The sequence below is a fragment of the Triturus cristatus genome, chromosome 6, assembly GCF_964204655.1.
Source record: "Triturus cristatus chromosome 6, aTriCri1.1, whole genome shotgun sequence".
In the NCBI taxonomy this organism is placed as follows: Eukaryota; Metazoa; Chordata; class Amphibia; order Caudata; family Salamandridae; genus Triturus; species Triturus cristatus.
The window spans coordinates 882,921,228-882,945,959 of NC_140589.1; the positions used below are offsets into that span (position 1 = coordinate 882,921,228).

The 24,732-nt window shown below is 46.1% G+C and overlaps 23 non-coding genes across 23 annotated transcripts; 12 read left to right on the forward strand and 11 right to left on the reverse strand.

Annotated features, from left to right (window-relative positions):
* Positions 1-674: 674 nt before the first annotated feature.
* On the reverse strand, positions 675-747 carry TRNAR-ACG (transfer RNA arginine (anticodon ACG)). The gene has a single exon. It is a non-coding gene; the product is annotated as a tRNA-Arg (tRNA).
* A 774-nt stretch (positions 748-1,521) lies between these two features.
* LOC146818974 (U6 spliceosomal RNA) lies at positions 1,522-1,628 on the forward strand. The gene has a single exon (XR_014963847.1). It is a non-coding gene; the product is annotated as a U6 spliceosomal RNA (small nuclear RNA).
* Positions 1,629-2,635: 1,007 nt separating this feature from the next.
* TRNAR-ACG (transfer RNA arginine (anticodon ACG)) lies at positions 2,636-2,708 on the reverse strand. The gene has a single exon. It is a non-coding gene; the product is annotated as a tRNA-Arg (tRNA).
* Positions 2,709-3,478: 770 nt separating this feature from the next.
* On the forward strand, positions 3,479-3,585 carry LOC146818976 (U6 spliceosomal RNA). The gene has a single exon (XR_014963848.1). It is a non-coding gene; the product is annotated as a U6 spliceosomal RNA (small nuclear RNA).
* A 1,007-nt stretch (positions 3,586-4,592) lies between these two features.
* Positions 4,593-4,665, reverse strand: TRNAR-ACG (transfer RNA arginine (anticodon ACG)). Its single transcript has one exon. It is a non-coding gene; the product is annotated as a tRNA-Arg (tRNA).
* Positions 4,666-5,439: 774 nt separating this feature from the next.
* On the forward strand, positions 5,440-5,546 carry LOC146818978 (U6 spliceosomal RNA). The gene has a single exon (XR_014963849.1). It is a non-coding gene; the product is annotated as a U6 spliceosomal RNA (small nuclear RNA).
* A 1,007-nt stretch (positions 5,547-6,553) lies between these two features.
* Positions 6,554-6,626, reverse strand: TRNAR-ACG (transfer RNA arginine (anticodon ACG)). The gene has a single exon. It is a non-coding gene; the product is annotated as a tRNA-Arg (tRNA).
* A 774-nt stretch (positions 6,627-7,400) lies between these two features.
* LOC146818980 (U6 spliceosomal RNA) lies at positions 7,401-7,507 on the forward strand. Its single transcript, XR_014963851.1, has one exon. It is a non-coding gene; the product is annotated as a U6 spliceosomal RNA (small nuclear RNA).
* A 997-nt stretch (positions 7,508-8,504) lies between these two features.
* On the reverse strand, positions 8,505-8,577 carry TRNAR-ACG (transfer RNA arginine (anticodon ACG)). Its single transcript has one exon. It is a non-coding gene; the product is annotated as a tRNA-Arg (tRNA).
* Positions 8,578-9,347: 770 nt separating this feature from the next.
* On the forward strand, positions 9,348-9,454 carry LOC146818982 (U6 spliceosomal RNA). Its single transcript, XR_014963852.1, has one exon. It is a non-coding gene; the product is annotated as a U6 spliceosomal RNA (small nuclear RNA).
* A 1,007-nt stretch (positions 9,455-10,461) lies between these two features.
* TRNAR-ACG (transfer RNA arginine (anticodon ACG)) lies at positions 10,462-10,534 on the reverse strand. Its single transcript has one exon. It is a non-coding gene; the product is annotated as a tRNA-Arg (tRNA).
* A 774-nt stretch (positions 10,535-11,308) lies between these two features.
* On the forward strand, positions 11,309-11,415 carry LOC146818984 (U6 spliceosomal RNA). Its single transcript, XR_014963853.1, has one exon. It is a non-coding gene; the product is annotated as a U6 spliceosomal RNA (small nuclear RNA).
* Positions 11,416-12,422: 1,007 nt separating this feature from the next.
* Positions 12,423-12,495, reverse strand: TRNAR-ACG (transfer RNA arginine (anticodon ACG)). The gene has a single exon. It is a non-coding gene; the product is annotated as a tRNA-Arg (tRNA).
* A 774-nt stretch (positions 12,496-13,269) lies between these two features.
* LOC146818986 (U6 spliceosomal RNA) lies at positions 13,270-13,376 on the forward strand. The gene has a single exon (XR_014963854.1). It is a non-coding gene; the product is annotated as a U6 spliceosomal RNA (small nuclear RNA).
* Positions 13,377-14,383: 1,007 nt separating this feature from the next.
* Positions 14,384-14,456, reverse strand: TRNAR-ACG (transfer RNA arginine (anticodon ACG)). Its single transcript has one exon. It is a non-coding gene; the product is annotated as a tRNA-Arg (tRNA).
* Positions 14,457-15,226: 770 nt separating this feature from the next.
* On the forward strand, positions 15,227-15,333 carry LOC146818988 (U6 spliceosomal RNA). Its single transcript, XR_014963855.1, has one exon. It is a non-coding gene; the product is annotated as a U6 spliceosomal RNA (small nuclear RNA).
* Positions 15,334-16,340: 1,007 nt separating this feature from the next.
* On the reverse strand, positions 16,341-16,413 carry TRNAR-ACG (transfer RNA arginine (anticodon ACG)). Its single transcript has one exon. It is a non-coding gene; the product is annotated as a tRNA-Arg (tRNA).
* Positions 16,414-17,187: 774 nt separating this feature from the next.
* On the forward strand, positions 17,188-17,294 carry LOC146818990 (U6 spliceosomal RNA). Its single transcript, XR_014963856.1, has one exon. It is a non-coding gene; the product is annotated as a U6 spliceosomal RNA (small nuclear RNA).
* Positions 17,295-18,301: 1,007 nt separating this feature from the next.
* TRNAR-ACG (transfer RNA arginine (anticodon ACG)) lies at positions 18,302-18,374 on the reverse strand. The gene has a single exon. It is a non-coding gene; the product is annotated as a tRNA-Arg (tRNA).
* Positions 18,375-19,148: 774 nt separating this feature from the next.
* On the forward strand, positions 19,149-19,255 carry LOC146818992 (U6 spliceosomal RNA). The gene has a single exon (XR_014963857.1). It is a non-coding gene; the product is annotated as a U6 spliceosomal RNA (small nuclear RNA).
* A 1,853-nt stretch (positions 19,256-21,108) lies between these two features.
* On the forward strand, positions 21,109-21,215 carry LOC146818993 (U6 spliceosomal RNA). The gene has a single exon (XR_014963858.1). It is a non-coding gene; the product is annotated as a U6 spliceosomal RNA (small nuclear RNA).
* A 1,853-nt stretch (positions 21,216-23,068) lies between these two features.
* On the forward strand, positions 23,069-23,175 carry LOC146818994 (U6 spliceosomal RNA). The gene has a single exon (XR_014963859.1). It is a non-coding gene; the product is annotated as a U6 spliceosomal RNA (small nuclear RNA).
* A 997-nt stretch (positions 23,176-24,172) lies between these two features.
* On the reverse strand, positions 24,173-24,245 carry TRNAR-ACG (transfer RNA arginine (anticodon ACG)). Its single transcript has one exon. It is a non-coding gene; the product is annotated as a tRNA-Arg (tRNA).
* Positions 24,246-24,732: the final 487 nt, after the last annotated feature.

Consider the following 24,732-nt stretch of genomic DNA (forward strand, 5'->3'; position numbering starts at 1 on the left):
GTCTGGGAGTCCCTTTTCAGCAGTACTGTTAAAATCCGCCTTGCAACCAGATTGGTCGGGTAAGCTGAAAAACACCAGGCATGATTGGGCACCAGGTCCTCTAGGCCCTTGGAGGACATATCGGCGCTGCATCCCTCAGTTTCTGAGGTCCAAGAAATGTTCACCCTCCACCCTAATAGAGAGGTCTTGGCCGATCGGGGCCGATCGGGGCAGAAGGGAGCAGGGCAAGATGCTCATGATCCTGCTCTAATAATGAACTGCCTTCCTCTCTCCTTACCTGTGGTTCTGCCTGGCTGCTTGGTTCCAGTTGTAGGCCTACATCCCACAGGCAATTTGCTTGTCCCTCTCACACATGTAAATGAGTCAGCACTCAAGTGCACACACCTGCCTGCACCCACAGACCCTCTCACACACACTTTTCTCAACAAGATTTTTTCCTAGTTTAGAGACTCAGAGACCCATGTTGAAATACAAAAGCAGCACACCACATGACGGCCTTCACATAGAATCCAGCAGCAAATGGGAAACTTTTAACTAGCCGTGGTCCTATTACTGCAGCCCTACCATGGAACGACTGCTGGATGAGTCCTGCTCGAGAATATTGAACCTACAACAAGTCTGAGGTAAATAAGAATTCCACAGGAATACCATAAAACAGGGACCTATGACCCTTTCGAGCCAGATAGGAGTCGAACCTACAATCTTCTGATCCGTAGTCAGACGCGTTATCCATTGCGCCACTGGCCCCATGTAGGATTACCCATACTTTTGTCCTTAAGAGGACCAGAAGTTGTGTGTGTGTGTGTGTGTGTGTGTTTTAAAACACCATTCCATCAACCTTTTTAGCCACGTTTACTGCTCACAACCAGAAGACACAAGTAAACCCACCTGACCTCCTGAAATTCTGTTCTGTCAGGTGTTCCTAACTTATACAAAGGACTTTAGGAGGACGAAGGACCTAAAAGTCAGGGGAAATGGTCCTAGGTCCAAGGAAATGTTTTAGATCAGCCTCAGTTTCTTAAATATTCTGCATTCACATCATCAGTTCCACGTCTGTGTGGAGCTGATCTTGAGGACTCCTTAATCAGCAGGCGGGTACAACAATAAAGTGTTTAATATTACAATACAGGCGAAAATTCAGACACCTTGTCATAGGCTCACCTTGTCCAGGGACCCAAGCATGCTGCCTTTCACCTCTCAGAGCCCTTCACCTAACCTACTGTGCAGCTGTCTCACCTTTAATATCACTGTTCCACAGGCAGCATGATGTCACAATGTTCCTTGTCAGTAGCCTGAACCATGAGCCTTTGCAACCCTGGCATAATCTACATACTTCCAATTGGTGAAGTCTTGGACCACAAATGCAGTGAAGAATAATGGATTGTTACTCTTCATGCATTTTTGCCCATTGGCTCAGATTTGAATGCTTACTGGCCATACGAGCATCTCTGCCAGGCCACCCTATGTCTAGAGACCGTAGATTTAGAGAGTTTATAAACATTGTAGGTTCATCAATGAAGTGTGCTCGCTTCGGCGGCACATATACTAAAATTGGAACGATACAGAGAAGATTAGCATGGCCCCTGCGCAAGGATGACACGCAAATTCGTGAAGCGTTCCATATTTTTACCAGCTTTCAGGAGAGAAATGTTCTATGTTTTCAAGACTAATTGAAATAATAAAGCAGGTTCCAGTGCTTTCCTCCTAATATCTATTTTTCAATTTGTCTCTCCTCAGCATTTTTAATGTATTTACCTCGCAGTAATGAAGGTGCACTCTATGGCCAGCTGCATTTAGCAAGGAAGCCTGCAGGACTTCTGGGACTTTTCTTTCCCTTCTTCAGCCTCCCTGTCATTATTCTTCACAACCCCCAAATCTATACTGCTGCCAGCGATGCGTTGCTTTGTGGGAAGCAAGAGAAAGAGAAGGGGAGGGCCTATGCAAATGATGGCCTCAGGGCTGTCTGGGAGTCCCTTTTCAGCAGTACTGTTAAAATCCGCCTTGCAACCAGATTGGTCGGGTAAGCTGAAAAACACCAGGCATGATTGGGCACCAGGTCCTCTAGGCCCTTGGAGGACATATCGGCGCTGCATCCCTCAGTTTCTGAGGTCCAAGAAATGTTCACCCTCCACCCTAATAGAGAGGTCTTGGCCGATCGTGGCCGATCGGGGCAGAAGGGAGCAGGGCAAGATGCTCATGATCCTGCTCTAATAATGAACTGCCTTCCTCTCTCCTTACCTGTGGTTCTGCCTGGCTGCTTGGTTCCAGTTGTAGGCCTACATCCCACAGGCAATTTGCTTGTCCCTCTCACACATGTAAATGGGTCAGCACTCAAGTGCACACACCTGCCTGCACCCACAGACCCTCTCACACACACTTTTCTCAACAAGATTTTTTCCTAGTTTAGAGACTCAGAGACCCATGTTGAAATACAAAAGCAGCACACCACATGACGGCCTTCACATAGAATCCAGCAGCAAATGGGAAACTTTTAACTAGCCGTGGTCCTATTACTGCAGCCCTACCATGGAACGACTGCTGGATGAGTCCTGCTCGAGAATATTGAACCTACAACAAGTCTGAGGTAAATAAGAATTCCACAGGAATACCATAAAACAGGGACCTATGACCCTTTCGAGCCAGATAGGAGTCGAACCTACAATCTTCTGATCCGTAGTCAGACGCGTTATCCATTGCGCCACTGGCCCCATGTAGGATTACCCATACTTTTGTCCTTAAGAGGACCAGAAGTTGTGTGTGTGTGTGTGTGTGTTTTAAAACACCATTCCATCAACCTTTTTAGCCACGTTTACTGCTCACAACCAGAAGACACAAGTAAACCCACCTGACCTCCTGAAATTCTGTTCTGTCAGGTGTTCCTAACTTATACAAAGGACTTTAGGAGGACGAAGGACCTAAAAGTCAGGGGAAATGGTCCTAGGTCCAAGGAAATGTTTTAGATCAGCCTCAGTTTCTTAAATATTCTGCATTAACATCATCAGTTCCACGTCTGTGTGGAGCTGATCTTGAGGACTCCTTAATCAGCAGGCGGGTACAACAATAAAGTGTTTAATATTACAATACAGGCGAAAATTCAGACACCTTGTCATAGGCTCACCTTGTCCAGGGACCCATGCATGCTGCCTTTCACCTCTCAGAGCCCTTCACCTAACCTACTGTGCAGCTGTCTCACCTTTAATATCACTGTTCCACAGGCAGCATGATGTCACAATGTTCCTTGTCAGTAGCCTGAACCATGAGCCTTTGCAACCCTGGCATAATCTACATACTTCCAATTGGTGAAGTCTTGGACCACAAATGCAGTGAAGAATAATGGATTGTTACTCTTCATACATTTTTGCCCATTGGCTCAGATTTGAATGCTTACTGGCCATACGAGCATCTCTGCCAGGCCACCCTATGTCTAGAGACCGTAGATTTAGAGAGTTTATAAACATTGTAGGTTCATCAATGAAGTGTGCTCGCTTCGGCGGCACATATACTAAAATTGGAACGATACAGAGAAGATTAGCATGGCCCCTGCGCAAGGATGACACGCAAATTCGTGAAGCGTTCCATATTTTTACCAGCTTTCAGGAGAGAAATGTTCTATGTTTTCAAGACTAATTGAAATAATAAAGCAGGTTCCAGTGCTTTCCTCCTAATATCTATTTTTCAATTTGTCTCTCCTCAACATTTTTAATGTATTTACCTCGCAGTAATGAAGGTGCACTCTATGGCCAGCTGCATTTAGCAAGGAAGCCTGCAGGACTTCTGGGACTTTTCTTTCCCTTCTTCAGCCTCCCTGTCATTATTCTTCACAACCCCCAAATCTATACTGCTGCCAGCGATGCGTTGCTTTGTGGGAAGCAAGAGAAAGAGAAGGGGAGGGCCTATGCAAATGATGGCCTCAGGGCTGTCTGGGAGTCCCTTTTCAGCAGTACTGTTAAAATCCGCCTTGCAACCAGATTGGTCGGGTAAGCTGAAAAACACCAGGCATGATTGGGCACCAGGTCCTCTAGGCCCTTGGAGGACATATCGGCGCTGCATCCCTCAGTTTCTGAGGTCCAAGAAATGTTCACCCTCCACCCTAATAGAGAGGTCTTGGCCGATCGTGGCCGATCGGGGCAGAAGGGAGCAGGGCAAGATGCTCATGATCCTGCTCTAATAATGAACTGCCTTCCTCTCTCCTTACCTGTGGTTCTGCCTGGCTGCTTGGTTCCAGTTGTAGGCCTACATCCCACAGGCAATTTGCTTGTCCCTCTCACACATGTAAATGGGTCAGCACTCAAGTGCACACACCTGCCTGCACCCACAGACCCTCTCACACACACTTTTCTCAACAAGATTTTTTCCTAGTTTAGAGACTCAGAGACCCATGTTGAAATACAAAAGCAGCACACCACATGACGGCCTTCACATAGAATCCAGCAGCAAATGGGAAACTTTTAACTAGCCGTGGTCCTATTACTGCAGCCCTACCATGGAACGACTGCTGGATGAGTCCTGCTCGAGAATATTGAACCTACAACAAGTCTGAGGTAAATAAGAATTCCACAGGAATACCATAAAACAGGGACCTATGACCCTTTCGAGCCAGATAGGAGTCGAACCTACAATCTTCTGATCCGTAGTCAGACGCGTTATCCATTGCGCCACTGGCCCCATGTAGGATTACCCATACTTTTGTCCTTAAGAGGACCAGAAGTTGTGTGTGTGTGTGTGTGTGTGTGTTTTAAAACACCATTCCATCAACCTTTTTAGCCACGTTTACTGCTCACAACCAGAAGACACAAGTAAACCCACCTGACCTCCTGAAATTCTGTTCTGTCAGGTGTTCCTAACTTATACAAAGGACTTTAGGAGGACGAAGGACCTAAAAGTCAGGGGAAATGGTCCTAGGTCCAAGGAAATGTTTTAGATCAGCCTCAGTTTCTTAAATATTCTGCATTAACATCATCAGTTCCACGTCTGTGTGGAGCTGATCTTGAGGACTCCTTAATCAGCAGGCGGGTACAACAATAAAGTGTTTAATATTACAATACAGGCGAAAATTCAGACACCTTGTCATAGGCTCACCTTGTCCAGGGACCCAAGCATGCTGCCTTTCACCTCTCAGAGCCCTTCACCTAACCTACTGTGCAGCTGTCTCACCTTTAATATCACTGTTCCACAGGCAGCATGATGTCACAATGTTCCTTGTCAGTAGCCTGAACCATGAGCCTTTGCAACCCTGGCATAATCTACATACTTCCAATTGGTGAAGTCTTGGACCACAAATGCAGTGAAGAATAATGGATTGTTACTCTTCATGCATTTTTGCCCATTGGCTCAGATTTGAATGCTTACTGGCCATACGAGCATCTCTGCCAGGCCACCCTATGTCTAGAGACCGTAGATTTAGAGAGTTTATAAACATTGTAGGTTCATCAATGAAGTGTGCTCGCTTCGGCGGCACATATACTAAAATTGGAACGATACAGAGAAGATTAGCATGGCCCCTGCGCAAGGATGACACGCAAATTCGTGAAGCGTTCCATATTTTTACCAGCTTTCAGGAGAGAAATGTTCTATGTTTTCAAGACTAATTGAAATAATAAAGCAGGTTCCAGTGCTTTCCTCCTAATATCTATTTTTCAATTTGTCTCTCCTCAACATTTTTAATGTATTTACCTCGCAGTAATGAAGGTGCACTCTATGGCCAGCTGCATTTAGCAAGGAAGCCTGCAGGACTTCTGGGACTTTTCTTTCCCTTCTTCAGCCTCCCTGTCATTATTCTTCACAACCCCCAAATCTATACTGCTGCCAGCGATGCGTTGCTTTGTGGGAAGCAAGAGAAAGAGAAGGGGAGGGCCTATGCAAATGATGGCCTCAGGGCTGTCTGGGAGTCCCTTTTCAGCAGTACTGTTAAAATCCGCCTTGCAACCAGATTGGTCGGGTAAGCTGAAAAACACCAGGCATGATTGGGCACCAGGTCCTCTAGGCCCTTGGAGGACATATCGGCGCTGCATCCCTCAGTTTCTGAGGTCCAAGAAATGTTCACCCTCCACCCTAATAGAGAGGTCTTGGCCGATCGGGGCCGATCGGGGCAGAAGGGAGCAGGGCAAGATGCTCATGATCCTGCTCTAATAATGAACTGCCTTCCTCTCTCCTTACCTGTGGTTCTGCCTGGCTGCTTGGTTCCAGTTGTAGGCCTACATCCCACAGGCAATTTGCTTGTCCCTCTCACACATGTAAATGGGTCAGCACTCAAGTGCACACACCTGCCTGCACCCACAGACCCTCTCACACACACTTTTCTCAACAAGATTTTTTCCTAGTTTAGAGACTCAGAGACCCATGTTGAAATACAAAAGCAGCACACCACATGACGGCCTTCACATAGAATCCAGCAGCAAATGGGAAACTTTTAACTAGCCGTGGTCCTATTACTGCAGCCCTACCATGGAACGACTGCTGGATGAGTCCTGCTCGAGAATATTGAACCTACAACAAGTCTGAGGTAAATAAGAATTCCACAGGAATACCATAAAACAGGGACCTATGACCCTTTCGAGCCAGATAGGAGTCGAACCTACAATCTTCTGATCCGTAGTCAGACGCGTTATCCATTGCGCCACTGGCCCCATGTAGGATTACCCATACTTTTGTCCTTAAGAGGACCAGAAGTTGTGTGTGTGTGTGTGTGTGTGTGTTTTAAAACACCATTCCATCAACCTTTTTAGCCACGTTTACTGCTCACAACCAGAAGACACAAGTAAACCCACCTGACCTCCTGAAATTCTGTTCTGTCAGGTGTTCCTAACTTATACAAAGGACTTTAGGAGGACGAAGGACCTAAAAGTCAGGGGAAATGGTCCTAGGTCCAAGGAAATGTTTTAGATCAGCCTCAGTTTCTTAAATATTCTGCATTAACATCATCAGTTCCACGTCTGTGTGGAGCTGATCTTGAGGACTCCTTAATCAGCAGGCGGGTACAACAATAAAGTGTTTAATATTACAATACAGGCGAAAATTCAGACACCTTGTCATAGGCTCACCTTGTCCAGGGACCCAAGCATGCTGCCTTTCACCTCTCAGAGCCCTTCACCTAACCTACTGTGCAGCTGTCTCACCTTTAATATCACTGTTCCACAGGCAGCATGATGTCACAATGTTCCTTGTCAGTAGCCTGAACCATGAGCCTTTGCAACCCTGGCATAATCTACATACTTCCAATTGGTGAAGTCTTGGACCACAAATGCAGTGAAGAATAATGGATTGTTACTCTTCATGCATTTTTGCCCATTGGCTCAGATTTGAATGCTTACTGGCCATACGAGCATCTCTGCCAGGCCACCCTATGTCTAGAGACCGTAGATTTAGAGAGTTTATAAACATTGTAGGTTCATCAATGAAGTGTGCTCGCTTCGGCGGCACATATACTAAAATTGGAACGATACAGAGAAGATTAGCATGGCCCCTGCGCAAGGATGACACGCAAATTCGTGAAGCGTTCCATATTTTTACCAGCTTTCAGGAGAGAAATGTTCTATGTTTTCAAGACTAATTGAAATAATAAAGCAGGTTCCAGTGCTTTCCTCCTAATATCTATTTTTCAATTTGTCTCTCCTCAGCATTTTTAATGTATTTACCTCGCAGTAATGAAGGTGCACTCTATGGCCAGCTGCATTTAGCAAGGAAGCCTGCAGGACTTCTGGGACTTTTCTTTCCCTTCTTCAGCCTCCCTGTCATTATTCTTCACAACCCCCAAATCTATACTGCTGCCAGCGATGCGTTGCTTTGTGGGAAGCAAGAGAAAGAGAAGGGGAGGGCCTATGCAAATGATGGCCTCAGGGCTGTCTGGGAGTCCCTTTTCAGCAGTACTGTTAAAATCCGCCTTGCAACCAGATTGGTCGGGTAAGCTGAAAAACACCAGGCATGATTGGGCACCAGGTCCTCTAGGCCCTTGGAGGACATATCGGCGCTGCATCCCTCAGTTTCTGAGGTCCAAGAAATGTTCACCCTCCACCCTAATAGAGAGGTCGTGGCCGATCGGGGCAGAAGGGAGCAGGGCAAGATGCTCATGATCCTGCTCTAATAATGAACTGCCTTCCTCTCTCCTTACCTGTGGTTCTGCCTGGCTGCTTGGTTCCAGTTGTAGGCCTACATCCCACAGGCAATTTGCTTGTCCCTCTCACACATGTAAATGGGTCAGCACTCAAGTGCACACACCTGCCTGCACCCACAGACCCTCTCACACACACTTTTCTCAACAAGATTTTTTCCTAGTTTAGAGACTCAGAGACCCATGTTGAAATACAAAAGCAGCACACCACATGACGGCCTTCACATAGAATCCAGCAGCAAATGGGAAACTTTTAACTAGCCGTGGTCCTATTACTGCAGCCCTACCATGGAACGACTGCTGGATGAGTCCTGCTCGAGAATATTGAACCTACAACAAGTCTGAGGTAAATAAGAATTCCACAGGAATACCATAAAACAGGGACCTATGACCCTTTCGAGCCAGATAGGAGTCGAACCTACAATCTTCTGATCCGTAGTCAGACGCGTTATCCATTGCGCCACTGGCCCCATGTAGGATTACCCATACTTTTGTCCTTAAGAGGACCAGAAGTTGTGTGTGTGTGTGTGTGTGTTTTAAAACACCATTCCATCAACCTTTTTAGCCACGTTTACTGCTCACAACCAGAAGACACAAGTAAACCCACCTGACCTCCTGAAATTCTGTTCTGTCAGGTGTTCCTAACTTATACAAAGGACTTTAGGAGGACGAAGGACCTAAAAGTCAGGGGAAATGGTCCTAGGTCCAAGGAAATGTTTTAGATCAGCCTCAGTTTCTTAAATATTCTGCATTAACATCATCAGTTCCACGTCTGTGTGGAGCTGATCTTGAGGACTCCTTAATCAGCAGGCGGGTACAACAATAAAGTGTTTAATATTACAAAACAGGCGAAAATTCAGACACCTTGTCATAGGCTCACCTTGTCCAGGGACCCATGCATGCTGCCTTTCACCTCTCAGAGCCCTTCACCTAACCTACTGTGCAGCTGTCTCACCTTTAATATCACTGTTCCACAGGCAGCATGATGTCACAATGTTCCTTGTCAGTAGCCTGAACCATGAGCCTTTGCAACCCTGGCATAATCTACATACTTCCAATTGGTGAAGTCTTGGACCACAAATGCAGTGAAGAATAATGGATTGTTACTCTTCATGCATTTTTGCCCATTGGCTCAGATTTGAATGCTTACTGGCCATACGAGCATCTCTGCCAGGCCACCCTATGTCTAGAGACCGTAGATTTAGAGAGTTTATAAACATTGTAGGTTCATCAATGAAGTGTGCTCGCTTCGGCGGCACATATACTAAAATTGGAACGATACAGAGAAGATTAGCATGGCCCCTGCGCAAGGATGACACGCAAATTCGTGAAGCGTTCCATATTTTTACCAGCTTTCAGGAGAGAAATGTTCTATGTTTTCAAGACTAATTGAAATAATAAAGCAGGTTCCAGTGCTTTCCTCCTAATATCTATTTTTCAATTTGTCTCTCCTCAACATTTTTAATGTATTTACCTCGCAGTAATGAAGGTGCACTCTATGGCCAGCTGCATTTAGCAAGGAAGCCTGCAGGACTTCTGGGACTTTTCTTTCCCTTCTTCAGCCTCCCTGTCATTATTCTTCACAACCCCCAAATCTATACTGCTGCCAGCGATGCGTTGCTTTGTGGGAAGCAAGAGAAAGAGAAGGGGAGGGCCTATGCAAATGATGGCCTCAGGGCTGTCTGGGAGTCCCTTTTCAGCAGTACTGTTAAAATCCGCCTTGCAACCAGATTGGTCGGGTAAGCTGAAAAACACCAGGCATGATTGGGCACCAGGTCCTCTAGGCCCTTGGAGGACATATCGGCGCTGCATCCCTCAGTTTCTGAGGTCCAAGAAATGTTCACCCTCCACCCTAATAGAGAGGTCTTGGCCGATCGTGGCCGATCGGGGCAGAAGGGAGCAGGGCAAGATGCTCATGATCCTGCTCTAATAATGAACTGCCTTCCTCTCTCCTTACCTGTGGTTCTGCCTGGCTGCTTGGTTCCAGTTGTAGGCCTACATCCCACAGGCAATTTGCTTGTCCCTCTCACACATGTAAATGGGTCAGCACTCAAGTGCACACACCTGCCTGCACCCACAGACCCTCTCACACACACTTTTCTCAACAAGATTTTTTCCTAGTTTAGAGACTCAGAGACCCATGTTGAAATACAAAAGCAGCACACCACATGACGGCCTTCACATAGAATCCAGCAGCAAATGGGAAACTTTTAACTAGCCGTGGTCCTATTACTGCAGCCCTACCATGGAACGACTGCTGGATGAGTCCTGCTCGAGAATATTGAACCTACAACAAGTCTGAGGTAAATAAGAATTCCACAGGAATACCATAAAACAGGGACCTATGACCCTTTCGAGCCAGATAGGAGTCGAACCTACAATCTTCTGATCCGTAGTCAGACGCGTTATCCATTGCGCCACTGGCCCCATGTAGGATTACCCATACTTTTGTCCTTAAGAGGACCAGAAGTTGTGTGTGTGTGTGTGTGTGTGTGTTTTAAAACACCATTCCATCAACCTTTTTAGCCACGTTTACTGCTCACAACCAGAAGACACAAGTAAACCCACCTGACCTCCTGAAATTCTGTTCTGTCAGGTGTTCCTAACTTATACAAAGGACTTTAGGAGGACGAAGGACCTAAAAGTCAGGGGAAATGGTCCTAGGTCCAAGGAAATGTTTTAGATCAGCCTCAGTTTCTTAAATATTCTGCATTAACATCATCAGTTCCACGTCTGTGTGGAGCTGATCTTGAGGACTCCTTAATCAGCAGGCGGGTACAACAATAAAGTGTTTAATATTACAATACAGGCGAAAATTCAGACACCTTGTCATAGGCTCACCTTGTCCAGGGACCCAAGCATGCTGCCTTTCACCTCTCAGAGCCCTTCACCTAACCTACTGTGCAGCTGTCTCACCTTTAATATCACTGTTCCACAGGCAGCATGATGTCACAATGTTCCTTGTCAGTAGCCTGAACCATGAGCCTTTGCAACCCTGGCATAATCTACATACTTCCAATTGGTGAAGTCTTGGACCACAAATGCAGTGAAGAATAATGGATTGTTACTCTTCATGCATTTTTGCCCATTGGCTCAGATTTGAATGCTTACTGGCCATACGAGCATCTCTGCCAGGCCACCCTATGTCTAGAGACCGTAGATTTAGAGAGTTTATAAACATTGTAGGTTCATCAATGAAGTGTGCTCGCTTCGGCGGCACATATACTAAAATTGGAACGATACAGAGAAGATTAGCATGGCCCCTGCGCAAGGATGACACGCAAATTCGTGAAGCGTTCCATATTTTTACCAGCTTTCAGGAGAGAAATGTTCTATGTTTTCAAGACTAATTGAAATAATAAAGCAGGTTCCAGTGCTTTCCTCCTAATATCTATTTTTCAATTTGTCTCTCCTCAACATTTTTAATGTATTTACCTCGCAGTAATGAAGGTGCACTCTATGGCCAGCTGCATTTAGCAAGGAAGCCTGCAGGACTTCTGGGACTTTTCTTTCCCTTCTTCAGCCTCCCTGTCATTATTCTTCACAACCCCCAAATCTATACTGCTGCCAGCGATGCGTTGCTTTGTGGGAAGCAAGAGAAAGAGAAGGGGAGGGCCTATGCAAATGATGGCCTCAGGGCTGTCTGGGAGTCCCTTTTCAGCAGTACTGTTAAAATCCGCCTTGCAACCAGATTGGTCGGGTAAGCTGAAAAACACCAGGCATGATTGGGCACCAGGTCCTCTAGGCCCTTGGAGGACATATCGGCGCTGCATCCCTCAGTTTCTGAGGTCCAAGAAATGTTCACCCTCCACCCTAATAGAGAGGTCTTGGCCGATCGGGGCCGATCGGGGCAGAAGGGAGCAGGGCAAGATGCTCATGATCCTGCTCTAATAATGAACTGCCTTCCTCTCTCCTTACCTGTGGTTCTGCCTGGCTGCTTGGTTCCAGTTGTAGGCCTACATCCCACAGGCAATTTGCTTGTCCCTCTCACACATGTAAATGAGTCAGCACTCAAGTGCACACACCTGCCTGCACCCACAGACCCTCTCACACACACTTTTCTCAACAAGATTTTTTCCTAGTTTAGAGACTCAGAGACCCATGTTGAAATACAAAAGCAGCACACCACATGACGGCCTTCACATAGAATCCAGCAGCAAATGGGAAACTTTTAACTAGCCGTGGTCCTATTACTGCAGCCCTACCATGGAACGACTGCTGGATGAGTCCTGCTCGAGAATATTGAACCTACAACAAGTCTGAGGTAAATAAGAATTCCACAGGAATACCATAAAACAGGGACCTATGACCCTTTCGAGCCAGATAGGAGTCGAACCTACAATCTTCTGATCCGTAGTCAGACGCGTTATCCATTGCGCCACTGGCCCCATGTAGGATTACCCATACTTTTGTCCTTAAGAGGACCAGAAGTTGTGTGTGTGTGTGTGTGTGTGTGTTTTAAAACACCATTCCATCAACCTTTTTAGCCACGTTTACTGCTCACAACCAGAAGACACAAGTAAACCCACCTGACCTCCTGAAATTCTGTTCTGTCAGGTGTTCCTAACTTATACAAAGGACTTTAGGAGGACGAAGGACCTAAAAGTCAGGGGAAATGGTCCTAGGTCCAAGGAAATGTTTTAGATCAGCCTCAGTTTCTTAAATATTCTGCATTCACATCATCAGTTCCACGTCTGTGTGGAGCTGATCTTGAGGACTCCTTAATCAGCAGGCGGGTACAACAATAAAGTGTTTAATATTACAATACAGGCGAAAATTCAGACACCTTGTCATAGGCTCACCTTGTCCAGGGACCCAAGCATGCTGCCTTTCACCTCTCAGAGCCCTTCACCTAACCTACTGTGCAGCTGTCTCACCTTTAATATCACTGTTCCACAGGCAGCATGATGTCACAATGTTCCTTGTCAGTAGCCTGAACCATGAGCCTTTGCAACCCTGGCATAATCTACATACTTCCAATTGGTGAAGTCTTGGACCACAAATGCAGTGAAGAATAATGGATTGTTACTCTTCATGCATTTTTGCCCATTGGCTCAGATTTGAATGCTTACTGGCCATACGAGCATCTCTGCCAGGCCACCCTATGTCTAGAGACCGTAGATTTAGAGAGTTTATAAACATTGTAGGTTCATCAATGAAGTGTGCTCGCTTCGGCGGCACATATACTAAAATTGGAACGATACAGAGAAGATTAGCATGGCCCCTGCGCAAGGATGACACGCAAATTCGTGAAGCGTTCCATATTTTTACCAGCTTTCAGGAGAGAAATGTTCTATGTTTTCAAGACTAATTGAAATAATAAAGCAGGTTCCAGTGCTTTCCTCCTAATATCTATTTTTCAATTTGTCTCTCCTCAGCATTTTTAATGTATTTACCTCGCAGTAATGAAGGTGCACTCTATGGCCAGCTGCATTTAGCAAGGAAGCCTGCAGGACTTCTGGGACTTTTCTTTCCCTTCTTCAGCCTCCCTGTCATTATTCTTCACAACCCCCAAATCTATACTGCTGCCAGCGATGCGTTGCTTTGTGGGAAGCAAGAGAAAGAGAAGGGGAGGGCCTATGCAAATGATGGCCTCAGGGCTGTCTGGGAGTCCCTTTTCAGCAGTACTGTTAAAATCCGCCTTGCAACCAGATTGGTCGGGTAAGCTGAAAAACACCAGGCATGATTGGGCACCAGGTCCTCTAGGCCCTTGGAGGACATATCGGCGCTGCATCCCTCAGTTTCTGAGGTCCAAGAAATGTTCACCCTCCACCCTAATAGAGAGGTCTTGGCCGATCGTGGCCGATCGGGGCAGAAGGGAGCAGGGCAAGATGCTCATGATCCTGCTCTAATAATGAACTGCCTTCCTCTCTCCTTACCTGTGGTTCTGCCTGGCTGCTTGGTTCCAGTTGTAGGCCTACATCCCACAGGCAATTTGCTTGTCCCTCTCACACATGTAAATGGGTCAGCACTCAAGTGCACACACCTGCCTGCACCCACAGACCCTCTCACACACACTTTTCTCAACAAGATTTTTTCCTAGTTTAGAGACTCAGAGACCCATGTTGAAATACAAAAGCAGCACACCACATGACGGCCTTCACATAGAATCCAGCAGCAAATGGGAAACTTTTAACTAGCCGTGGTCCTATTACTGCAGCCCTACCATGGAACGACTGCTGGATGAGTCCTGCTCGAGAATATTGAACCTACAACAAGTCTGAGGTAAATAAGAATTCCACAGGAATACCATAAAACAGGGACCTATGACCCTTTCGAGCCAGATAGGAGTCGAACCTACAATCTTCTGATCCGTAGTCAGACGCGTTATCCATTGCGCCACTGGCCCCATGTAGGATTACCCATACTTTTGTCCTTAAGAGGACCAGAAGTTGTGTGTGTGTGTGTGTGTGTTTTAAAACACCATTCCATCAACCTTTTTAGCCACGTTTACTGCTCACAACCAGAAGACACAAGTAAACCCACCTGACCTCCTGAAATTCTGTTCTGTCAGGTGTTCCTAACTCATACAAAGGACTTTAGGAGGACGAAGGACCTAAAAGTCAGGGGAAATGGTCCTAGGTCCAAGGAAATGTTTTAGATCAGCCTCAGTTTCTTAAATATTCTGCATTAACATCATCAGTTCCACGTCTGTGTGGAGCTGATCTTGAGGACTCCTTAATCAGCAGGCGGGTACAACAATAAAGTGTTTAATATTACAATACAGGCGAAAATTCAGACACCTTGTCATAGGCTCACCTTGTCCAGGGACCCATGCATGCTGCCTTTCACCTCTCAGAGCCCTTCACCTAACCTACTGTGCAGCTGTCTCACCTTTAATATCACTGTTCCACAGGCAGCATGATGTCACAATGTTCCTTGTCAGTAGCCTGAACCATGAGCCTTTGCAACCCTGGCATAATCTACATACTTCCAATTGGTGAAGTCTTGGACCACAAATGCAGTGAAGAATAATGGATTGTTACTCTTCATGCATTTTTGCCCATTGGCTCAGATTTGAATGCTTACTGGCCATACGAGCATCTCTGCCAGGCCACCCTATGTCTAGAGACCGTAGATTTAGAGAGTTTATAAACATTGTAGGTTCATCAATGAAGTGTGCTCGCTTCGGCGGCACATATACTAAAATTGGAACGATACAGAGAAGATTAGCATGGCCCCTGCGCAAGGATGACACGCAAATTCGTGAAGCGTTCCATATTTTTACCAGCTTTCAGGAGAGAAATGTTCTATGTTTTCAAGACTAATTGAAATAATAAAGCAGGTTCCAGTGCTTTCCTCCTAATATCTATTTTTCAATTTGTCTCTCCTCAACATTTTTAATGTATTTACCTCGCAGTAATGAAGGTGCACTCTATGGCCAGCTGCATTTAGCAAGGAAGCCTGCAGGACTTCTGGGACTTTTCTTTCCCTTCTTCAGCCTCCCTGTCATTATTCTTCACAACCCCCAAATCTATACTGCTGCCAGCGATGCGTTGCTTTGTGGGAAGCAAGAGAAAGAGAAGGGGAGGGCCTATGCAAATGATGGCCTCAGGGCTGTCTGGGAGTCCCTTTTCAGCAGTACTGTTAAAATCCGCCTTGCAACCAGATTGGTCGGGTAAGCTGAAAAACACCAGGCATGATTGGGCACCAGGTCCTCTAGGCCCTTGGAGGACATATCGGCGCTGCATCCCTCAGTTTCTGAGGTCCAAGAAATGTTCACCCTCCACCCTAATAGAGAGGTCTTGGCCGATCGTGGCCGATCGGGGCAGAAGGGAGCAGGGCAAGATGCTCATGATCCTGCTCTAATAATGAACTGCCTTCCTCTCTCCTTACCTGTGGTTCTGCCTGGCTGCTTGGTTCCAGTTGTAGGCCTACATCCCACAGGCAATTTGCTTGTCCCTCTCACACATGTAAATGGGTCAGCACTCAAGTGCACACACCTGCCTGCACCCACAGACCCTCTCACACACACTTTTCTCAACAAGATTTTTTCCTAGTTTAGAGACTCAGAGACCCATGTTGAAATACAAAAGCAGCACACCACATGACGGCCTTCACATAGAATCCAGCAGCAAATGGGAAACTTTTAACTAGCCGTGGTCCTATTACTGCAGCCCTACCATGGAACGACTGCTGGATGAGTCCTGCTCGAGAATATTGAACCTACAACAAGTCTGAGGTAAATAAGAATTCCACAGGAATACCATAAAACAGGGACCTATGACCCTTTCGAGCCAGATAGGAGTCGAACCTACAATCTTCTGATCCGTAGTCAGACGCGTTATCCATTGCGCCACTGGCCCCATGTAGGATTACCCATACTTTTGTCCTTAAGAGGACCAGAAGTTGTGTGTGTGTGTGTGTGTGTGTGTTTTAAAACACCATTCCATCAACCTTTTTAGCCACGTTTACTGCTCACAACCAGAAGACACAAGTAAACCCACCTGACCTCCTGAAATTCTGTTCTGTCAGGTGTTCCTAACTTATACAAAGGACTTTAGGAGGACGAAGGACCTAAAAGTCAGGGGAAATGGTCCTAGGTCCAAGGAAATGTTTTAGATCAGCCTCAGTTTCTTAAATATTCTGCATTAACATCATCAGTTCCACGTCTGTGTGGAGCTGATCTTGAGGACTCCTTAATCAGCAGGCGGGTACAACAATAAAGTGTTTAATATTACAATACAGGCGAAAATTCAGACACCTTGTCATAGGCTCACCTTGTCCAGGGACCCAAGCATGCTGCCTTTCACCTCTCAGAGCCCTTCACCTAACCTACTGTGCAGCTGTCTCACCTTTAATATCACTGTTCCACAGGCAGCATGATGTCACAATGTTCCTTGTCAGTAGCCTGAACCATGAGCCTTTGCAACCCTGGCATAATCTACATACTTCCAATTGGTGAAGTCTTGGACCACAAATGCAGTGAAGAATAATGGATTGTTACTCTTCATGCATTTTTGCCCATTGGCTCAGATTTGAATGCTTACTGGCCATACGAGCATCTCTGCCAGGCCACCCTATGTCTAGAGACCGTAGATTTAGAGAGTTTATAAACATTGTAGGTTCATCAATGAAGTGTGCTCGCTTCGGCGGCACATATACTAAAATTGGAACGATACAGAGAAGATTAGCATGGCCCCTGCGCAAGGATGACACGCAAATTCGTGAAGCGTTCCATATTTTTACCAGCTTTCAGGAGAGAAATGTTCTATGTTTTCAAGACTAATTGAAATAATAAAGCAGGTTCCAGTGCTTTCCTCCTAATATCTATTTTTCAATTTGTCTCTCCTCAACATTTTTAATGTATTTACCTCGCAGTAATGAAGGTGCACTCTATGGCCAGCTGCATTTAGCAAGGAAGCCTGCAGGACTTCTGGGACTTTTCTTTCCCTTCTTCAGCCTCCCTGTCATTATTCTTCACAACCCCCAAATCTATACTGCTGCCAGCGATGCGTTGCTTTGTGGGAAGCAAGAGAAAGAGAAGGGGAGGGCCTATGCAAATGATGGCCTCAGGGCTGTCTGGGAGTCCCTTTTCAGCAGTACTGTTAAAATCCGCCTTGCAACCAGATTGGTCGGGTAAGCTGAAAAACACCAGGCATGATTGGGCACCAGGTCCTCTAGGCCCTTGGAGGACATATCGGCGCTGCATCCCTCAGTTTCTGAGGTCCAAGAAATGTTCACCCTCCACCCTAATAGAGAGGTCTTGGCCGATCGGGGCCGATCGGGGCAGAAGGGAGCAGGGCAAGATGCTCATGATCCTGCTCTAATAATGAACTGCCTTCCTCTCTCCTTACCTGTGGTTCTGCCTGGCTGCTTGGTTCCAGTTGTAGGCCTACATCCCACAGGCAATTTGCTTGTCCCTCTCACACATGTAAATGAGTCAGCACTCAAGTGCACACACCTGCCTGCACCCACAGACCCTCTCACACACACTTTTCTCAACAAGATTTTTTCCTAGTTTAGAGACTCAGAGACCCATGTTGAAATACAAAAGCAGCACACCACATGACGGCCTTCACATAGAATCCAGCAGCAAATGGGAAACTTTTAACTAGCCGTGGTCCTATTACTGCAGCCCTACCATGGAACGACTGCTGGATGAGTCCTGCTCGAGAATATTGAACCTACAACAAGTCTGAGGTAAATAAGAATTCCACAGGAATACCATAAAACAGGGACCTATGACCCTTTCGAGCCAGATAGGAGTCGAACCTACAATCTTCTGATCCGTAGTCAGACGCGTTATCCATTGCGCCACTGGCCCCATGTAGGATTACCCATACTTTTGTCCTTAAGAGGACCAGAAGTTGTGTGTGTGTGTGTGTGTGTGTGTTTTAAAACACCATTCCATCAACCTTTTTAGCCACGTTTACTGCTCACAACCAGAAGACACAAGTAAACCCACCTGACCTCCTGAAATTCTGATCTGTCAGGTGTTCCTAACTTATACAAAGGACTTTAGGAGGACGAAGGACCTAAAAGTCAGGGGAAATGGTCCTAGGTCCAAGGAAATGTTTTAGATCAGCCTCAGTTTCTTAAATATTCTGCATTCACATCATCAGTTCCACGTCTGTGTGGAGCTGATCTTGAGGACTCCTTAATCAGCAGGCGGGTACAACAATAAAGTGTTTAATATTACAATACAGGCGAAAATTCAGACACCTTGTCATAGGCTCACCTTGTCCAGGGACCCAAGCATGCTGCCTTTCACCTCTCAGAGCCCTTCACCTAACCTACTGTGCAGCTGTCTCACCTTTAATATCACTGTTCCACAGGCAGCATGATGTCACAATGTTCCTTGTCAGTAGCCTGAACCATGAGCCTTTGCAACCCTGGCATAATCTACATACTTCCAATTGGTGAAGTCTTGGACCACAAATGCAGTGAAGAATAATGGATTGTTACTCTTCATGCATTTTTGCCCATTGGCTCAGATTTGAATGCTTACTGGCCATACGAGCATCTCTGCCAGGCCACCCTATGTCTAGAGACCGTAGATTTAGAGAGTTTATAAACATTGTAGGTTCATCAATGAAGTGTGCTCGCTTCGGCGGCACATATACTAAAATTGGAACGATACAGAGAAGATTAGCATGGCCCCTGCGCAAGGATGACACGCAAATTCGTGAAGCGTTCCATATTTTTACCAGCTTTCAGGAGAGAAATGTTCTATGTTTTCAAGACTAATTGAAATAATAAAGCAGGTTCCAGTGCTTTCCTCCTAATATCTATTTTTCAATTTGTCTCTCCTCAGCATTTTTAATGTATTTACCTCGCAGTAATGAAGGTGCACTCTATGGCCAGCTGCATTTAGCAAGGAAGCCTGCAGGACTTCTGGGACTTTTCTTTCCCTTCTTCAGCCTCCCTGTCATTATTCTTCACAACCCCCAAATCTATACTGCTGCCAGCGATGCGTTGCTTTGTGGGAAGCAAGAGAAAGAGAAGGGGAGGGCCTATGCAAATGATGGCCTCAGGGCTGTCTGGGAGTCCCTTTTCAGCAGTACTGTTAAAATCCGCCTTGCAACCAGATTGGTCGGGTAAGCTGAAAAACACCAGGCATGATTGGGCACCAGGTCCTCTAGGCCCTTGGAGGACATATCGGCGCTGCATCCCTCAGTTTCTGAGGTCCAAGAAATGTTCACCCTCCACCCTAATAGAGAGGTCTTGGCCGATCGTGGCCGATCGGGGCAGAAGGGAGCAGGGCAAGATGCTCATGATCCTGCTCTAATAATGAACTGCCTTCCTCTCTCCTTACCTGTGGTTCTGCCTGGCTGCTTGGTTCCAGTTGTAGGCCTACATCCCACAGGCAATTTGCTTGTCCCTCTCACACATGTAAATGGGTCAGCACTCAAGTGCACACACCTGCCTGCACCCACAGACCCTCTCACACACACTTTTCTCAACAAGATTTTTTCCTAGTTTAGAGACTCAGAGACCCATGTTGAAATACAAAAGCAGCACACCACATGACGGCCTTCACATAGAATCCAGCAGCAAATGGGAAACTTTTAACTAGCCGTGGTCCTATTACTGCAGCCCTACCATGGAACGACTGCTGGATGAGTCCTGCTCGAGAATATTGAACCTACAACAAGTCTGAGGTAAATAAGAATTCCACAGGAATACCATAAAACAGGGACCTATGACCCTTTCGAGCCAGATAGGAGTCGAACCTACAATCTACTGATCCGTAGTCAGACGCGTTATCCATTGCGCCACTGGCCCCATGTAGGATTACCCATACTTTTGTCCTTAAGAGGACCAGAAGTTGTGTGTGTGTGTGTGTGTGTGTGTTTTAAAACACCATTCCATCAACCTTTTTAGCCACGTTTACTGCTCACAACCAGAAGACACAAGTAAACCCACCTGACCTCCTGAAATTCTGTTCTGTCAGGTGTTCCTAACTTATACAAAGGACTTTAGGAGGACGAAGGACCTAAAAGTCAGGGAAATGGTCCTAGGTCCAAGGAAATGTTTTAGATCAGCCTCAGTTTCTTAAATATTCTGCATTAACATCATCAGTTCCACGTCTGTGTGGAGCTGATCTTGAGGACTCCTTAATCAGCAGGCGGGTACAACAATAAAGTGTTTAATATTACAATACAGGCGAAAATTCAGACACCTTGTCATAGGCTCACCTTGTCCAGGGACCCAAGCATGCTGCCTTTCACCTCTCAGAGCCCTTCACCTAACCTACTGTGCAGCTGTCTCACCTTTAATATCACTGTTCCACAGGCAGCATGATGTCACAATGTTCCTTGTCAGTAGCCTGAACCATGAGCCTTTGCAACCCTGGCATAATCTACATACTTCCAATTGGTGAAGTCTTGGACCACAAATGCAGTGAAGAATAATGGATTGTTACTCTTCATGCATTTTTGCCCATTGGCTCAGATTTGAATGCTTACTGGCCATACGAGCATCTCTGCCAGGCCACCCTATGTCTAGAGACCGTAGATTTAGAGAGTTTATAAACATTGTAGGTTCATCAATGAAGTGTGCTCGCTTCGGCGGCACATATACTAAAATTGGAACGATACAGAGAAGATTAGCATGGCCCCTGCGCAAGGATGACACGCAAATTCGTGAAGCGTTCCATATTTTTACCAGCTTTCAGGAGAGAAATGTTCTATGTTTTCAAGACTAATTGAAATAATAAAGCAGGTTCCAGTGCTTTCCTCCTAATATCTATTTTTCAATTTGTCTCTCCTCAGCATTTTTAATGTATTTACCTCGCAGTAATGAAGGTGCACTCTATGGCCAGCTGCATTTAGCAAGGAAGCCTGCAGGACTTCTGGGACTTTTCTTTCCCTTCTTCAGCCTCCCTGTCATTATTCTTCACAACCCCCAAATCTATACTGCTGCCAGCGATGCGTTGCTTTGTGGGAAGCAAGAGAAAGAGAAGGGGAGGGCCTATGCAAATGATGGCCTCAGGGCTGTCTGGGAGTCCCTTTTCAGCAGTACTGTTAAAATCCGCCTTGCAACCAGATTGGTCGGGTAAGCTGAAAAACACCAGGCATGATTGGGCACCAGGTCCTCTAGGCCCTTGGAGGACATATCGGCGCTGCATCCCTCAGTTTCTGAGGTCCAAGAAATGTTCACCCTCCACCCTAATAGAGAGGTCTTGGCCGATCGTGGCCGATCGGGGCAGAAGGGAGCAGGGCAAGATGCTCATGATCCTGCTCTAATAATGAACTGCCTTCCTCTCTCCTTACCTGTGGTTCTGCCTGGCTGCTTGGTTCCAGTTGTAGGCCTACATCCCACAGGCAATTTGCTTGTCCCTCTCACACATGTAAATGGGTCAGCACTCAAGTGCACACACCTGCCTGCACCCACAGACCCTCTCACACACACTTTTCTCAACAAGATTTTTTCCTAGTTTAGAGACTCAGAGACCCATGTTGAAATACAAAAGCAGCACACCACATGACGGCCTTCACATAGAATCCAGCAGCAAATGGGAAACTTTTAACTAGCCGTGGTCCTATTACTGCAGCCCTACCATGGAACGACTGCTGGATGAGTCCTGCTCGAGAATATTGAACCTACAACAAGTCTGAGGTAAATAAGAATTCCACAGGAATACCATAAAACAGGGACCTATGACCCTTTCGAGCCAGATAGGAGTCGAACCTACAATCTACTGATCCGTAGTCAGACGCGTTATCCATTGCGCCACTGGCCCCATGTAGGATTACCCATACTTTTGTCCTTAAGAGGACCAGAAGTTGTGTGTGTGTGTGTGTGTGTGTGTTTTAAAACACCATTCCATCAACCTTTTTAGCCACGTTTACTGCTCACAACCAGAAGACACAAGTAAACCCACCTGACCTCCTGAAATTCTGTTCTGTCAGGTGTTCCTAACTTATACAAAGGACTTTAGGAGGACGAAGGACCTAAAAGTCAGGGAAATGGTCCTAGGTCCAAGGAAATGTTTTAGATCAGCCTCAGTTTCTTAAATATTCTGCATTAACATCATCAGTTCCACGTCTGTGTGGAGCTGATCTTGAGGACTCCTTAATCAGCAGGCGGGTACAACAATAAAGTGTTTAATATTACAATACAGGCGAAAATTCAGACACCTTGTCATAGGCTCACCTTGTCCAGGGACCCAAGCATGCTGCCTTTCACCTCTCAGAGCCCTTCACCTAACCTACTGTGCAGCTGTCTCACCTTTAATATCACTGTTCCACAGGCAGCATGATGTCACAATGTTCCTTGTCAGTAGCCTGAACCATGAGCCTTTGCAACCCTGGCATAATCTACATACTTCCAATTGGTGAAGTCTTGGACCACAAATGCAGTGAAGAATAATGGATTGTTACTCTTCATGCATTTTTGCCCATTGGCTCAGATTTGAATGCTTACTGGCCATACGAGCATCTCTGCCAGGCCACCCTATGTCTAGAGACCGTAGATTTAGAGAGTTTATAAACATTGTAGGTTCATCAATGAAGTGTGCTCGCTTCGGCGGCACATATACTAAAATTGGAACGATACAGAGAAGATTAGCATGGCCCCTGCGCAAGGATGACACGCAAATTCGTGAAGCGTTCCATATTTTTACCAGCTTTCAGGAGAGAAATGTTCTATGTTTTCAAGACTAATTGAAATAATAAAGCAGGTTCCAGTGCTTTCCTCCTAATATCTATTTTTCAATTTGTCTCTCCTCAGCATTTTTAATGTATTTACCTCGCAGTAATGAAGGTGCACTCTATGGCCAGCTGCATTTAGCAAGGAAGCCTGCAGGACTTCTGGGACTTTTCTTTCCCTTCTTCAGCCTCCCTGTCATTATTCTTCACAACCCCCAAATCTATACTGCTGCCAGCGATGCGTTGCTTTGTGGGAAGCAAGAGAAAGAGAAGGGGAGGGCCTATGCAAATGATGGCCTCAGGGCTGTCTGGGAGTCCCTTTTCAGCAGTACTGTTAAAATCCGCCTTGCAACCAGATTGGTCGGGTAAGCTGAAAAACACCAGGCATGATTGGGCACCAGGTCCTCTAGGCCCTTGGAGGACATATCGGCGCTGCATCCCTCAGTTTCTGAGGTCCAAGAAATGTTCACCCTCCACCCTAATAGAGAGGTCGTGGCCGATCGGGGCAGAAGGGAGCAGGGCAAGATGCTCATGATCCTGCTCTAATAATGAACTGCCTTCCTCTCTCCTTACCTGTGGTTCTGCCTGGCTGCTTGGTTCCAGTTGTAGGCCTACATCCCACAGGCAATTTGCTTGTCCCTCTCACACATGTAAATGGGTCAGCACTCAAGTGCACACACCTGCCTACACCCACAGACCCTCTCACACACACTTTTCTCAACAAGATTTTTTCCTAGTTTAGAGACTCAGAGACCCATGTTGAAATACAAAAGCAGCACACCACATGACGGCCTTCACATAGAATCCAGCAGCAAATGGGAAACTTTTAACTAGCCGTGGTCCTATTACTGCAGCCCTACCATGGAACGACTGCTGGATGAGTCCTGCTCGAGAATATTGAACCTACAACAAGTCTGAGGTAAATAAGAATTCCACAGGAATACCATAAAACAGGGACCTATGACCCTTTCGAGCCAGATAGGAGTCGAACCTACAATCTTCTGATCCGTAGTCAGACGCGTTATCCATTGCGCCACTGGCCCCATGTAGGATTACCCATACTTTTGTCCTTAAGAGGACCAGAAGTTGTGTGTGTGTGTGTGTGTGTTTTAAAACACCATTCCATCAACCTTTTTAGCCACGTTTACTGCTCACAACCAGAAGACACAAGTAAACCCACCTGACCTCCTGAAATTCTGTTCTGTCAGGTGTTCCTAACTTATACAAAGGACTTTAGGAGGACGAAGGACCTAAAAGTCAGGGGAAATGGTCCTAGGTCCAAGGAAATGTTTTAGATCAGCCTCAGTTTCTTAAATATTCTGCATTAACATCATCAGTTCCACGTCTGTGTGGAGCTGATCTTGAGGACTCCTTAATCAGCAGGCGGGTACAACAATAAAGTGTTTAATATTACAATACAGGCGAAAATTCAGACACCTTGTCATAGGCTCACCTTGTCCAGGGACCCATGCATGCTGCCTTTCACCTCTCAGAGCCCTTCACCTAACCTACTGTGCAGCTGTCTCACCT